At 38.8% G+C, this 11,355-nt stretch overlaps 1 long non-coding RNA gene across 1 annotated transcript; it reads right to left on the bottom strand.

Annotated features, from left to right (window-relative positions):
- Positions 1 to 5,659: 5,659 nt before the first annotated feature.
- LOC133790238 (uncharacterized) lies at positions 5,660 to 7,189 on the bottom strand. Its single transcript, XR_009873963.1, has 3 exons — positions 6,856 to 7,189; positions 5,975 to 6,097; positions 5,660 to 5,779 (listed from the first exon to the last, which is right to left on the bottom strand). It is a non-coding gene; the product is annotated as an uncharacterized LOC133790238 (long non-coding RNA).
- Between the last annotated feature and the right edge of the window lie 4,166 nt (positions 7,190 to 11,355).

The raw sequence follows: 11,355 nt of genomic DNA, 5'->3' as shown, positions 1-11,355 counted from the left end.
ACTAGAACACTCTTAGTCCTCCTATTAAATACACTCACTTATGTTAGATGTTAGGAACATCATTCGTAAGAGTATAATACTTATATTAGACTGATATATAGAATGAAGTTATTGACATATTAGAATTCATTGTAAAAGAGCATGAGAATATGAGATGATCACCATTTTCATCATATAGTACTTTTGTTAGTATTAGTTACTGCATTCACAATTAATAATGACACAAATAATTTTCCATAAAAAAAATTCAAGGAACATGATTTGAAGTAAAATGATTAATGCATGGTATTGTTTTGAGATTTTTCTCTGAATGAACAATTTCCATTAAACCCCAATTTTGGCTTAACCATATGAAAGAGGTTGTGTTGTTTATTTATGTCCATTCCTATATTCTTGTTGATATGTTTGTGGTTTCATAACAATGATCAACAACCCACACTAGCGAGAACAAGTATTAATGTGCAAATTGTAACGTCCTGGTTACCCCAGGACAGTTACTGTGATCGTTGAACCGTGAATTTAACTTGCTAATCGAGTTCTTTGGTTAAAACATGGATCTAGGTGTTATTAATAGGTTAAGGTGTAAAATCAATTAAAATGGAAGGATATATTTTATTTAAAACTGTTCATGGGCCCATAGAAGCGTTTACAAGTTATTTACAATCCAAAATGGTCATTACAATTTGAAATTTACAATTCGTCGACCTAAGCGGCAAAAATAGGGTAAACCCCCTAGTTCTTCAGAGAACTCCTTGGCCGTGGTGGTCAAGCGGCCGCATATGTACACATCGCCACCTAAGCTCTCCACTCAAAGCTGGGTGAGCTTTTCTTTCCTTTTACCTGCACCACATAGCACCCATGAGCCAAAGCCCAGCAAGAAAACACAATACAGCATGTATATATAACATTAAACCATGATCATAATAATCATCCAGGACTTATAGTCCTAAACTGATAAGTGACAGATGTATACGTCACTAACTTGGGATCCACACCTTTCAAATGAGTGATCGAGTCACTAGGTTTAACAATAAATGTGACCGATGAGCGAGTCACCAATGTAAACCAAGGGAGTGACCATAGAGTCACTACTGTGGGTTCCGTACCCTTTAGCCATGTGACGATAGGGTCACCTAGGCCTTCTGGCCCTAGCTCTAAATAACTAGTCATAGAACTAGACAAGCGCTTTTAGTATTTCATCGAACTTGGGGTCAGTCCGGCATTAATTCTCATGATGAGTCATTCAATGCAGATATCGATTAGATCTAATCTTTTATTGGCTCTGCGTTCGTGACGCTTATGCCGTTTCTGACTCTTAGACAATAACATGCGACCAATGCCAAACCTGAATGGTCAGGGCCACACACAAGTAAGCAAGATCTGCTAAGCATTTAATATGCAGTCCATGTCCACATTTAAACACTCAATATGCCTCAATAATAACCACGCATGTCATATGTGGGGTACAATTTTCTTACCTCTGGTTCAAGCGAGAAATAGTAAAAGAACGACCCTTGAGAATGATCAACCTTTTAGTTCCTTAACGGTCACCTGGTCATAACCAATTATGGGATTCCATCAATAAATTGAGTGATAAAATGTTCCCGGACCAAGACCTAGCCTCCGGGACATCGAATCCCACTAAACCGGGTAGTAGGATCGATCCTGAGGCCTAAGGTTTGAATCCCTAAGTCAAAAACACACTTTTGGCCAAAATGGCCCTCAAGCGTCGCGGCCCTTCCCCAAGCGTCGCGACCCAAAGCCAAAACCAGAGGCAACCCGCCTCAAGCACCTGCCTCAAGCGCCGTGGCCCTTCCCCAAGCATCGCGGCCTTTAGGCCCCTTCAGCACCACCTTCTTCATCAACAAGCTTGGGCCGCGACGCTCTAGAACAGAGCCGCGACCCCTTCCAATACTCAGCCAAAAACTTCTGGTTTTCCCCTTAGAACATATTTCAAAACCTTATAAAAACTCTCCCAATATCACCAAGCAATCCCACAAACTATTACCACAACTTATCCACCATACAAGCATCAAAACCCAAGGGAATTTCCTCCAAAATCTTCCATAAATTCTCATCTAGACACTATAAATTTCTCAGCTAAAAACCAATAGAAAAACAGAGTATAACTAAGGTTTCATGGATAAATTCTTACCTCAAGCTAGATTTAAGTCCTCTTCAATGGTTGAACCAAAGTCCTAAGCTCCAAACTTTAATTCCCTAGCTTAATTCTTCAAATTGAGATCAAAACTCCAAAGGAGAAAAGAGGAAGATGAAGAACGTGAAAAAGGGAACTTGTTCTGTTTTTGCTTCAGCTCTTTCTACAGCATACTAGAATCTCATATAACCCTTGCCAAAAGACCATATTGCCCCTAGGTTATATAAAACTCTATAAAGGCTAGTAAGGGAAAAAATGTCATTTATCATCTAAACCTGCTAATCATAATTAAAGTTCTCCAATTCCCGTTATTCTCGATATCCTCAAACACCAATAATTCATATCTCGTTACCCTTTAATTCTCGGCAACGCTCTAATCATTAAAATCACCCCGAGCCCCGAACTTAAACCTGCTATGACCAAACCGATAATTTGTACTCAAGATCGTCTCATGTGGAATGGCTAGAACAAATCCACATTGTAATGTGTCCTTAACAATTAATCACAAACATGCACCCAAAATACACAATTATGCCCTCAACGGGCCAAATTACCAAAATGCCCTTGTAATGAAATGTGGACCCACATGCATGCATTTAACATCATATTATAATATAATTCACATAAACATACATTTAATCATTTAATGACATCAATTATGGCCCTCCCGACCTACTAATCCAACCATTAAACTTCATTAGGGATTTTGGGCATTACACAAATATATTATATTGTACATGAAATTGATGGCAATGGATCCTTAATGACATATTAACCAAGGAACATGAGATATATTAATTACATCAACAAATCAGATAAAAAGAATTAAGTACTATAAATCATCTACTCTATAATTAGGCATGTCCTCTGTTTCTTCTAAGTAATCTTTCATGTGTCAATGGAGATCCAACCAACTTCACCTCACACTTTTCCCTGCTTAACCCGGGACCAATTTCATGTTCCACTGCTCTCCACATTACCTGATTTGCATACTCAAAACCTAAAAAGAGAAGCATTGAAACTACTTTGTTAGCTAGCAAAAACTCATCTTTGATAAAAGACCAAAGCTAAATATATGTACCTCTGATCTTTCAGATATTAGATGATCAATTCCTTTCCATAGTTCATAAGGTTTAGTCCCTGGCAGATAAGCATGCAATACATGTTTCTGAGGTGGCACAATGTAATGCCCCGAATTCTCCGTTGTGTTTAACGGTGTGAACAGTAGGCCGGGAGAGCCATACTTGTTTAATTATGTTATTAATTTATAAAATGCATGTATGTGTTGATTATATTATGATATGATGTGAAATGCATGCATGTGAGTCCATATTTCTTTATACAGGGGTGTGATAGTAATTTGGCCCGTTGAGGGTAAATTGATTATTTGAACGCATGTTGGTGATATATCCTGAGACCACATTATGATGTGGGTTTGTTCGAGCCATTTGGCATGAGACGATCAAGGAAATGTTAAATACCGGTTTGGTCATAACAGGCTTAAGCTCGAGGCTCGGGGTGAGTCTCGGGGTGTTTTAATGATTAGGGTGTTACCGGGTATTAAAGGGTAACGGGATGTGAAATATTGATGTTTGAGGATTTTGAGATTAGCGGGAATTGGGAAGCGTTAATTATGATTAACGGTGTAGGTGGAAAATGTCAAAAATGCCCTTGAGTAGGTTTTAGAAGCTTTATTATACCTAGGGGTATAATGGTCATTTGTGTTTAGGATATATATGATGTATGGATGGCTGTGAAATAGAACCCAAAACAGAGTTTTGCTTCTTCTCCTTCCCGTAGGTTCATTTCTCTCTTCTTCCTCTTTGGAGTTTTGAGCTCAAGGTGTGGAATTAAGCTAGGGAACTTGGAGGTTGAGGTTGTAGACATAGTTCAGCCATTGGAGAGGGTTCAATACCAAGTTTGAGGTAAGCTTTGATCATTATTTTTACTGGTTTTGCTCTGTTTTCGTTCATGGATTTCAGCTCTTGATTTAGGTGTGGAAAATTGGAATTAAAGGGAGTTCTTGAGGTGTTTTACTTGGGTTATGACAAGGGAGAGTTTTGAGTGTTGTTTAGGGGTTTAAATGGGAGTTTGAGAGAGGTTTGGGTGGTGTTTAAGTTGGGTTTGAAGGGTTGGTTCTAAGTAAAATCGTAGAGGAAGAAAAACAGGGGTTTTGGCTGAAATGGGTGTTGCGCCGCGGCATGGCCAGGGAGAGTCGCGGCCCTTGGTGAAGGCTGGGTTTAGGCGCCTCTGTCTGAGGGGTGGGCCGCGGCATGGCCAAGGAGGGCCGCGGCCCTTAAGGCATTTTTGGCCAAAGAGAGTGTTTTGGCTCGGGGACGCGATCCTAAGGCCTCGGGATTGAACCTACTACCCGGTTGAGTAGTGTTTGAGGTCCCGGAGGTTAGGTTTTGGTTTGGGAACCTTTTATTATTCATTTTATTGATGGAATCCCATAATTTGGTTATGACCAGGTAACCGCTAAAGGACCAAAAGGTCAATCGTTCTCAGGGTCATTCTTTTATCTGTTCTAGCTTGGACCAGAGGTAAGAAAACTGCACCCCAAGTGTGACATGCATGGATATTTCTGAGGCATGTTGAATGTGAGAATATGTACATGGATTGTATATGGAATGCTTAGCATATGTTGCTCATTTGTGCATGGCACTGACTTATTAGTCAGGTTTGACAAGGGTGCTAGTATCACTGTGAAGCTGTGACTTATTAGTCAGGTTCAGCAGTGGTATTGGGCATTGGTCACGATGAGCTGACTTATTAGTCAGGACGGCCTTGGCGTGTGTCACGCAAGCCAGTAAGATTTGATCTAATCGATTATTAGCATTGAATGACTTAAGGAGCATTAATGCCTGACCGACCCTGAGGGTCGATGAACAAACAGAGCCTGGAGGCTAGTGGCTTACCTAGCAGCCACTCTCCTGCTAGAAAAGAGAGCTTGGAGGCTAGTGGCTTACTTAGCAGCCACTCTCCCGCTAGAATCATGTGATGTGCACCCATTGGTTTGATAGTTTTATGCTCAGTGTGATTATAATGATAATCATTTGATAATGTTTATATAAAGTGTTATGTTTTCTTGCTGGGCCTTGGCTCATGGGTGCTATGTGGTGCAGGTAAAGGGAAAGAGAAGCTCACCTAGCCTTGAGTGGAGAGCTGATGTGGTGGTGTGTACATATGTGGCCGCTTGACCGCCACGGTCATGGTGTTCTCAGAGGAACTAGGAGTTTTACCCTATTTTTGCCGCTTAGGTCGACGGGATTTGTAAATTTAAAACAGTAGAGACCATTTTGTACTGAGAACAACTTGTTAATGTTTTGTTTAGCTCTGCAGAGCTGTTTGTAATAAAATCTCCATTCCCTTTTTACTGGTTTTATACCTTAACCTGTTAATTACACTTAGATCACGTTTTTGACAAAAGGACTCAGGCAATGAGTCAAATTTCCGGTCCACCGTTCACCGTAACTGTTCTGGGGTAGCCAGGGCGTTACACACAAGACCAGGACTATGTACACTTGGTACAGATATTAGAACTACATTTTGATCAGCATCAACTCCTTTTTCCCAGTCATTTCCGACTATATGGTCAATTTGAAAGTCCTTGTTTATGCCCTGATTCATAGTTCATTATGTTAAAAACAACACCAAACAATGTTATATAGTGATAAGCCATCATTTGTATCACATTTTAGCTCTGCCTCAAAGCCCAGATGGAGATGCATGAATAACACGCACCACACATTCTCCCACATAGATGCATTGCTAACAACAGCCTTTTTAGAACAAATAAACTGTGATATTACTTACTAGAGAAAGTTGTCCACCAAACTTATGCAATCGTCGTACAAGAGCTTCAACAATAGCCACACTTCCATGAAGAGGTCACTCCAGACAGCAACCTGGCTCGTACCATTCCGTAGACATGTAAATCTAAGACACAGAAGAGTAGTAACAATGTAATGTTGTTCATCTCTCATGAATAACAACAGTTCATGTATATATTTAAACAAGATAGTAGATGTTATGATTGGTCACCAAATGAGGTTCATTATTAATGCTAACAGTATAAACAAACTGTCTGTTATGACAGTTAGTTGATTGTGCCCCTTTATGTAAAGCTATATATATATCTAGCTCATTTGTTTTTCGGGTACCAGTTTTAGAGAGAGAATCTACTGAGTGTTTTGTAAGCAAGAGAAAGAGAGAGAAGGAGGGTTGTATTGGCTTGGTGTGTATCTGATCACCATTGCCACAAGTGAGATCAACTGTAGCTAGAAGCAAAGCTTCTCTGTGTATGAGTCTGAGTACTCTTGTCCAAACTCTTGTAACTCTGTTCTGATTAGCTCAATAAAGATTCTAAGCCATAGGGGCTGTTCTGGCCGAGGAGTAGGCAGGTGATGTGTTTTCATCATACTGTTCGAACCTCGTAATCTTTGTGCTCTGTTTTTATAGTTTTGATTCTAGTTGTTTAATTTCATTTTCATCGATTGGTGACATTAAATTTGTCATCTAATCATTGTTTTCTGTCTTGTTTTCAATTCTGTTCTTGACTGAGGTATTAATCACAACAGTAGAAAAGTGTGCTACATATGGTTCAACATACTATGATATATAGGGCTCATAGAACACACATAACTAAAATTTAAAATAGTTACTGTCTCTGCTGAAAGATTGCCAATATATTTCACCTCCAACAAGGAAGAAATCCAGCAAGCCCACCCAGTTTTTTTTTACAGGGGTCTTTCAGTCCTAATGAGTCAATGATTTCCGACAGTGTATAGCAGTTGAATAGAGGAGGCAATGTCGTAGCAGCTGCAGACAGTGGAAGAAGTTCATCTTCAACATGAGAACAATAACAAATCATCAAGTAAGACTTTATGTACATTTAATTTAAACATCTGACTATATAAGCATTATGCAAGGTGGGTGGAGTTGAGAATATAAAGCTCGAAATGGCTGTCTATGTGCCTATGTCAATGTGCTTGTGCTGTGAGGTTCCAAATTTTAGTCATTCATTTCTATTATATATTATTTGTAATTATGCCTACTTCATGACAAAAATTAAGCATACTTTAAGAATAACAAATTATGTTGAAAGTAATATTTATATATTATATTTTTATGTGCACCAGTGGAGTGAAATCAAAGGAAAGAGCAGCACCCATACTGTAATAACCCGGAATTTTTTTTTATTTGTTTATTGTGTTTTATGTAAACATTGTTCTATAAAAAAAAATTTAAGAGTAGGAATAATACTTAAAATAATATTTGGTGAATATTATTTTAATTAATGAAGTGTGAGTTGATCGCTTTAGACCATAGACTTAGATGTGAAAGAAATCTAAGATGGACATCTTGTTTAAGTATATGATTTTATGTGTTTGGAATCCACATAAAATCTTAAAATCATTTTAGACTATGATTTTGTGACTTTTTCACTAAGAGTCTATGAATAATTCAAGAGGAATTTTTGAGATTAAGGTTATGATTTTATGTTGAATGGACTTACATAAAATCATAGACATAAGTTTAAACCAAAGTTGCATTTTTGGTGTTTAGACTATAGTTTATATTTATCATTCTTAAGCTATAGTTTTAATGTTTTATTTTGAGAAGCGTACGGTGTGTTTGGCTGCACACATACTTATTGGAGGGAAACGCAATTTAAACAGCCATGGAAGTTTTTAGAGGTTACCAGGGAGGGAATTAGAACCTTTGTTTTTCCTCATTTGTTTCAACCATCTTTGAACGTGAGGGAAAAACTGAGAGAGGTATGAGGAAGAGAACACATTGTGTTCTTGTAGTGTGTGACCACTTCGGGTCCAAGAAGAAGAAGGTAAGGTGAGTCATTTCTTTGGTTTTTCTTTGGATTATGGACCTTAGACGCGTCCTTAGAACCTCTGTTTTGATTGTAGAAGAAAGCAAGAGAAAGAATGGAGTGTTTTGAGAGTTCGGTGCAAGAATAGCCTATACAAAAATAACGTAAGTCCGAACCTACTTTGCGTTAATTTTTCTCTTAGATTCTGAGTACCAAATTGATGTCGAATGGTTTTGTTGTGTTCATAGTGTTTTGGACTAAGTTGAGGAGAAGGAAGAAAACACCAAGAACCGACCACAGTAAGAGGTATATATTCAAAGATTTCCTTCGTAGTTTTTACGTTTCCGATTGTTCGTTTTCGCTTCCTTATCGTGGATATGAATTTTTGGGTTGTTGTACATGGTTCTAATCAGTTTATTGGGGCTAGAGACACTCATTAAAGTGCTAGGGATAGTTTTATAGGATAAATCTTGAACTTTGAGATGTTTTGAGGATTTGTTAGAATGTGGAAAGTGGTGCATGGTAAGAAGCATGAGGTTCCATCTCAAAACCAATTGGTGATGAGTAGAGTAACCCATGCTCTTATAAATGGTATGATGATCCCACATACTTTCCATGTGGGATTCTATTCTCTAACATCCCCCCTCAAGATGGTGGCTATTTTTGCTCACCAATCTTGGACGGCTCGATCGCAAGTGGCTCGTTGGCTCTTTTTGGCTCACTATCCCCAAATCACAAAGGGCTCTTTTGGCTCTCTTTTTTGGACCGGTTTTGGATTTGGATCGGACATACTCGTTAGAGTTTTATTTGGCTCTGATACCATGAAAGAGTTCAGAATAGCTTGAACTTTTGGTGAGAAAGAAACAGAGAAAATGCAGAGAGAATAAGAAGAGATGATGATGATGATGAAAAATGTGATGGCTCAACTAACTGTTGATTGCCTTTTGAACTTGTATATATGGCCATAGATTACAGAAAAGGTTGTAACTAAAATGACAGCTATACAAAACCAAACCGAAATCTGTTAGAAAAACAGTTAGACAGTTAGGATTTGTTTTCTGTTTTGTAACTGTTTCTCTAACAGGATTGTTAGTGCTTGTAGGTGAGGGGTATGCGCATTCAATTAGCATTGCCGGTGATTGGTGGTGGAGACCGGTGGTGGCGGTGGCGGTCAGAGGTGGCCGGGGTAGTGGTCTTGGTGGTGTAGGGATGAAGTTGTGGTTGCCATGGTGAGGGACCTTGGGTCCAAGCATAGTTGGGTTGGTCATGGAGGCTGCCGTGGGTGAGGGAGTCCATATTCAGGTGGTCACGTGCATGAGCATGCATGTTTTGAACTGGTTACTATTGGTTACCAATTTGTAACCAAAGGGGACAAAAAGTGGTATTTGGTCCCGAAACTTTAGGATGTTACTGCAAGGCTTGGGATTAGGTATTCTAATATCAAAATCTGATTATTGAGAATTAAGGATAAAAATTCCCTAGTTAATTGTCCAAGTATAATAATTTACAAGCTAGGCTTGGGAATTATTATGTAAGCTTCAAGAAAAATTCTAAGTTTGGGAGTTAGTTTCAAAGTTTAGATTTGATGACTTAGAATCTACGAAATATTTTCAAGGACTTAGAAAATATTTTAGGAAGTACAATATTACTGATTTTAAGTCTCAAGGTCAAGAGGTGGGCTCGGGGCTCGTGAATTGGACTCGAGCATCGAAAAACGAAATTTTAGGAAATAATTGGAGTTTTGACTTGTAGTTTCGAACATGGCCTAGGATAAAATTATTATTGGAAATAATAATTTTCTAAGTTGAGTTTGGGATTCTGAGAGGGGTATTATGGTCATTTTACCCCAAGGGCTCGGGTTTGGGCCAGGGTCGGGAATTTCAGTTTTTTTTTTTTTTTTTTTAAATTTCCTTATATATTTTAGAATCTTAGTAATCATAAACTAAGACATATTGTCCCAATATGATTACAGGGTCTAAACGCGATCGGAAATACTCACAAAGACATAATTCACGAAAGCTAAGGACAAGAGGTAAGGAAGTATACACCAAGAGTAACTTAGCTTGTTGTGATTCTAGTGAATTGTTTGCATGTTTGTATACTGCTGGTTAAATTCGAGTTGCTATATATATATGTGTGATTATATGGCTGGATGCACATGATAGTACCCATCTATCGGGTTTGAATGTGCTTAGTGCAGTAAAGTTATCATGAATGCATGTGCAATGTTTGTGACTGTCAAGGGAAACCTTGTGAGGGTGGACCTCATGCAGCCGTGTAGTGGGGTTAGCCGTCCAGTCAGTAAAGTCATCGGGTTTTAGCGGAGTATACCCCTTTGGCACGGGAGGTGAGTATTCTCTGGGCCGCGGAGGCCACCCGGGGATCATGACCCCACAGATAACTCGATGGCTCAGTACAAGGCATTTTGAGGGCGGATTCCCCATGCAGCCGTACAATGGGGTTGTCCGCCAAGTCAGTAAAGTCATCGTGTTTTAGCGGAGTGTACCCCTTTGGTACGGGAGGTGAGTATTCTATGGGCCGTGGAGGCCACACTGGGATTAAAACCCCACAGATAACACGATGGCTCAGTTATATGCTTTCAGTATGTTACACAAAACTTTGACTTATGTGAATATGCTAGACGTGTTGCTCAGATTGCAGTTTATAGATATGCATTTCTGTTATGCAAAGTTTGTTTTGGATAGTAGAGTCATAAGTTGTAGCTAGCTTCCTTACTGAGCGTTATAGCTCATCAATTACTCTATGTGTGTAGGTAAAGGCAAAGCTTAAGGATCAGTACAATAAGCTGGAGGGGATTCTGTCTGAAGTATGCATACTGTGAAACAACCAACCTGCAGGGTTGTCAGGGTTCTCTTAAGTTTTCCGCTGAGTCCAGTAACAGTTTCATCAATTTCATGTTTACTAGTTTATCTAAAGAAAGCCATGTGGCTACAGACTATTTCTTAAGTTACGTTTAAACTACATTTTTTTTTTAAAACTATGGGATCCCATGCAAATACTATTTTATTTCAAAGTACTCTAATGTAAAATTTTCTAAAGTTTATTTAGTTTCTAACGTTCGATTTTTACCAAAGTTGACTGTAAGGGTCCAGTTGACCCCGGATAGTCATAGTCGTGTTCAGTGGGTCTAGTTAAGAAAAACCGGGTTATTACACATACCCATTCCCCTGTTAACTAATGGCTCTCCGGAACTATTCCAAACAAACAACTCATCGTCTTCTCGCTCCAGCTCATCTGCATTAATGGTAATACCGTTGATAAAATGGGAAGGGACTAGGGTAATAAACATATATACAAAATGGTATGGAATGGAATCACTTGTTAAACAAATTAGATATATGTACTTACA

Source organism: Humulus lupulus, chromosome 7, assembly GCF_963169125.1.
Source record: "Humulus lupulus chromosome 7, drHumLupu1.1, whole genome shotgun sequence".
Classification (NCBI taxonomy): Eukaryota; Viridiplantae; Streptophyta; class Magnoliopsida; order Rosales; family Cannabaceae; genus Humulus; species Humulus lupulus.
Note: the sequence above shows the minus strand (reverse complement) of the source record. Positions and strands in the feature narration are given on the sequence as shown.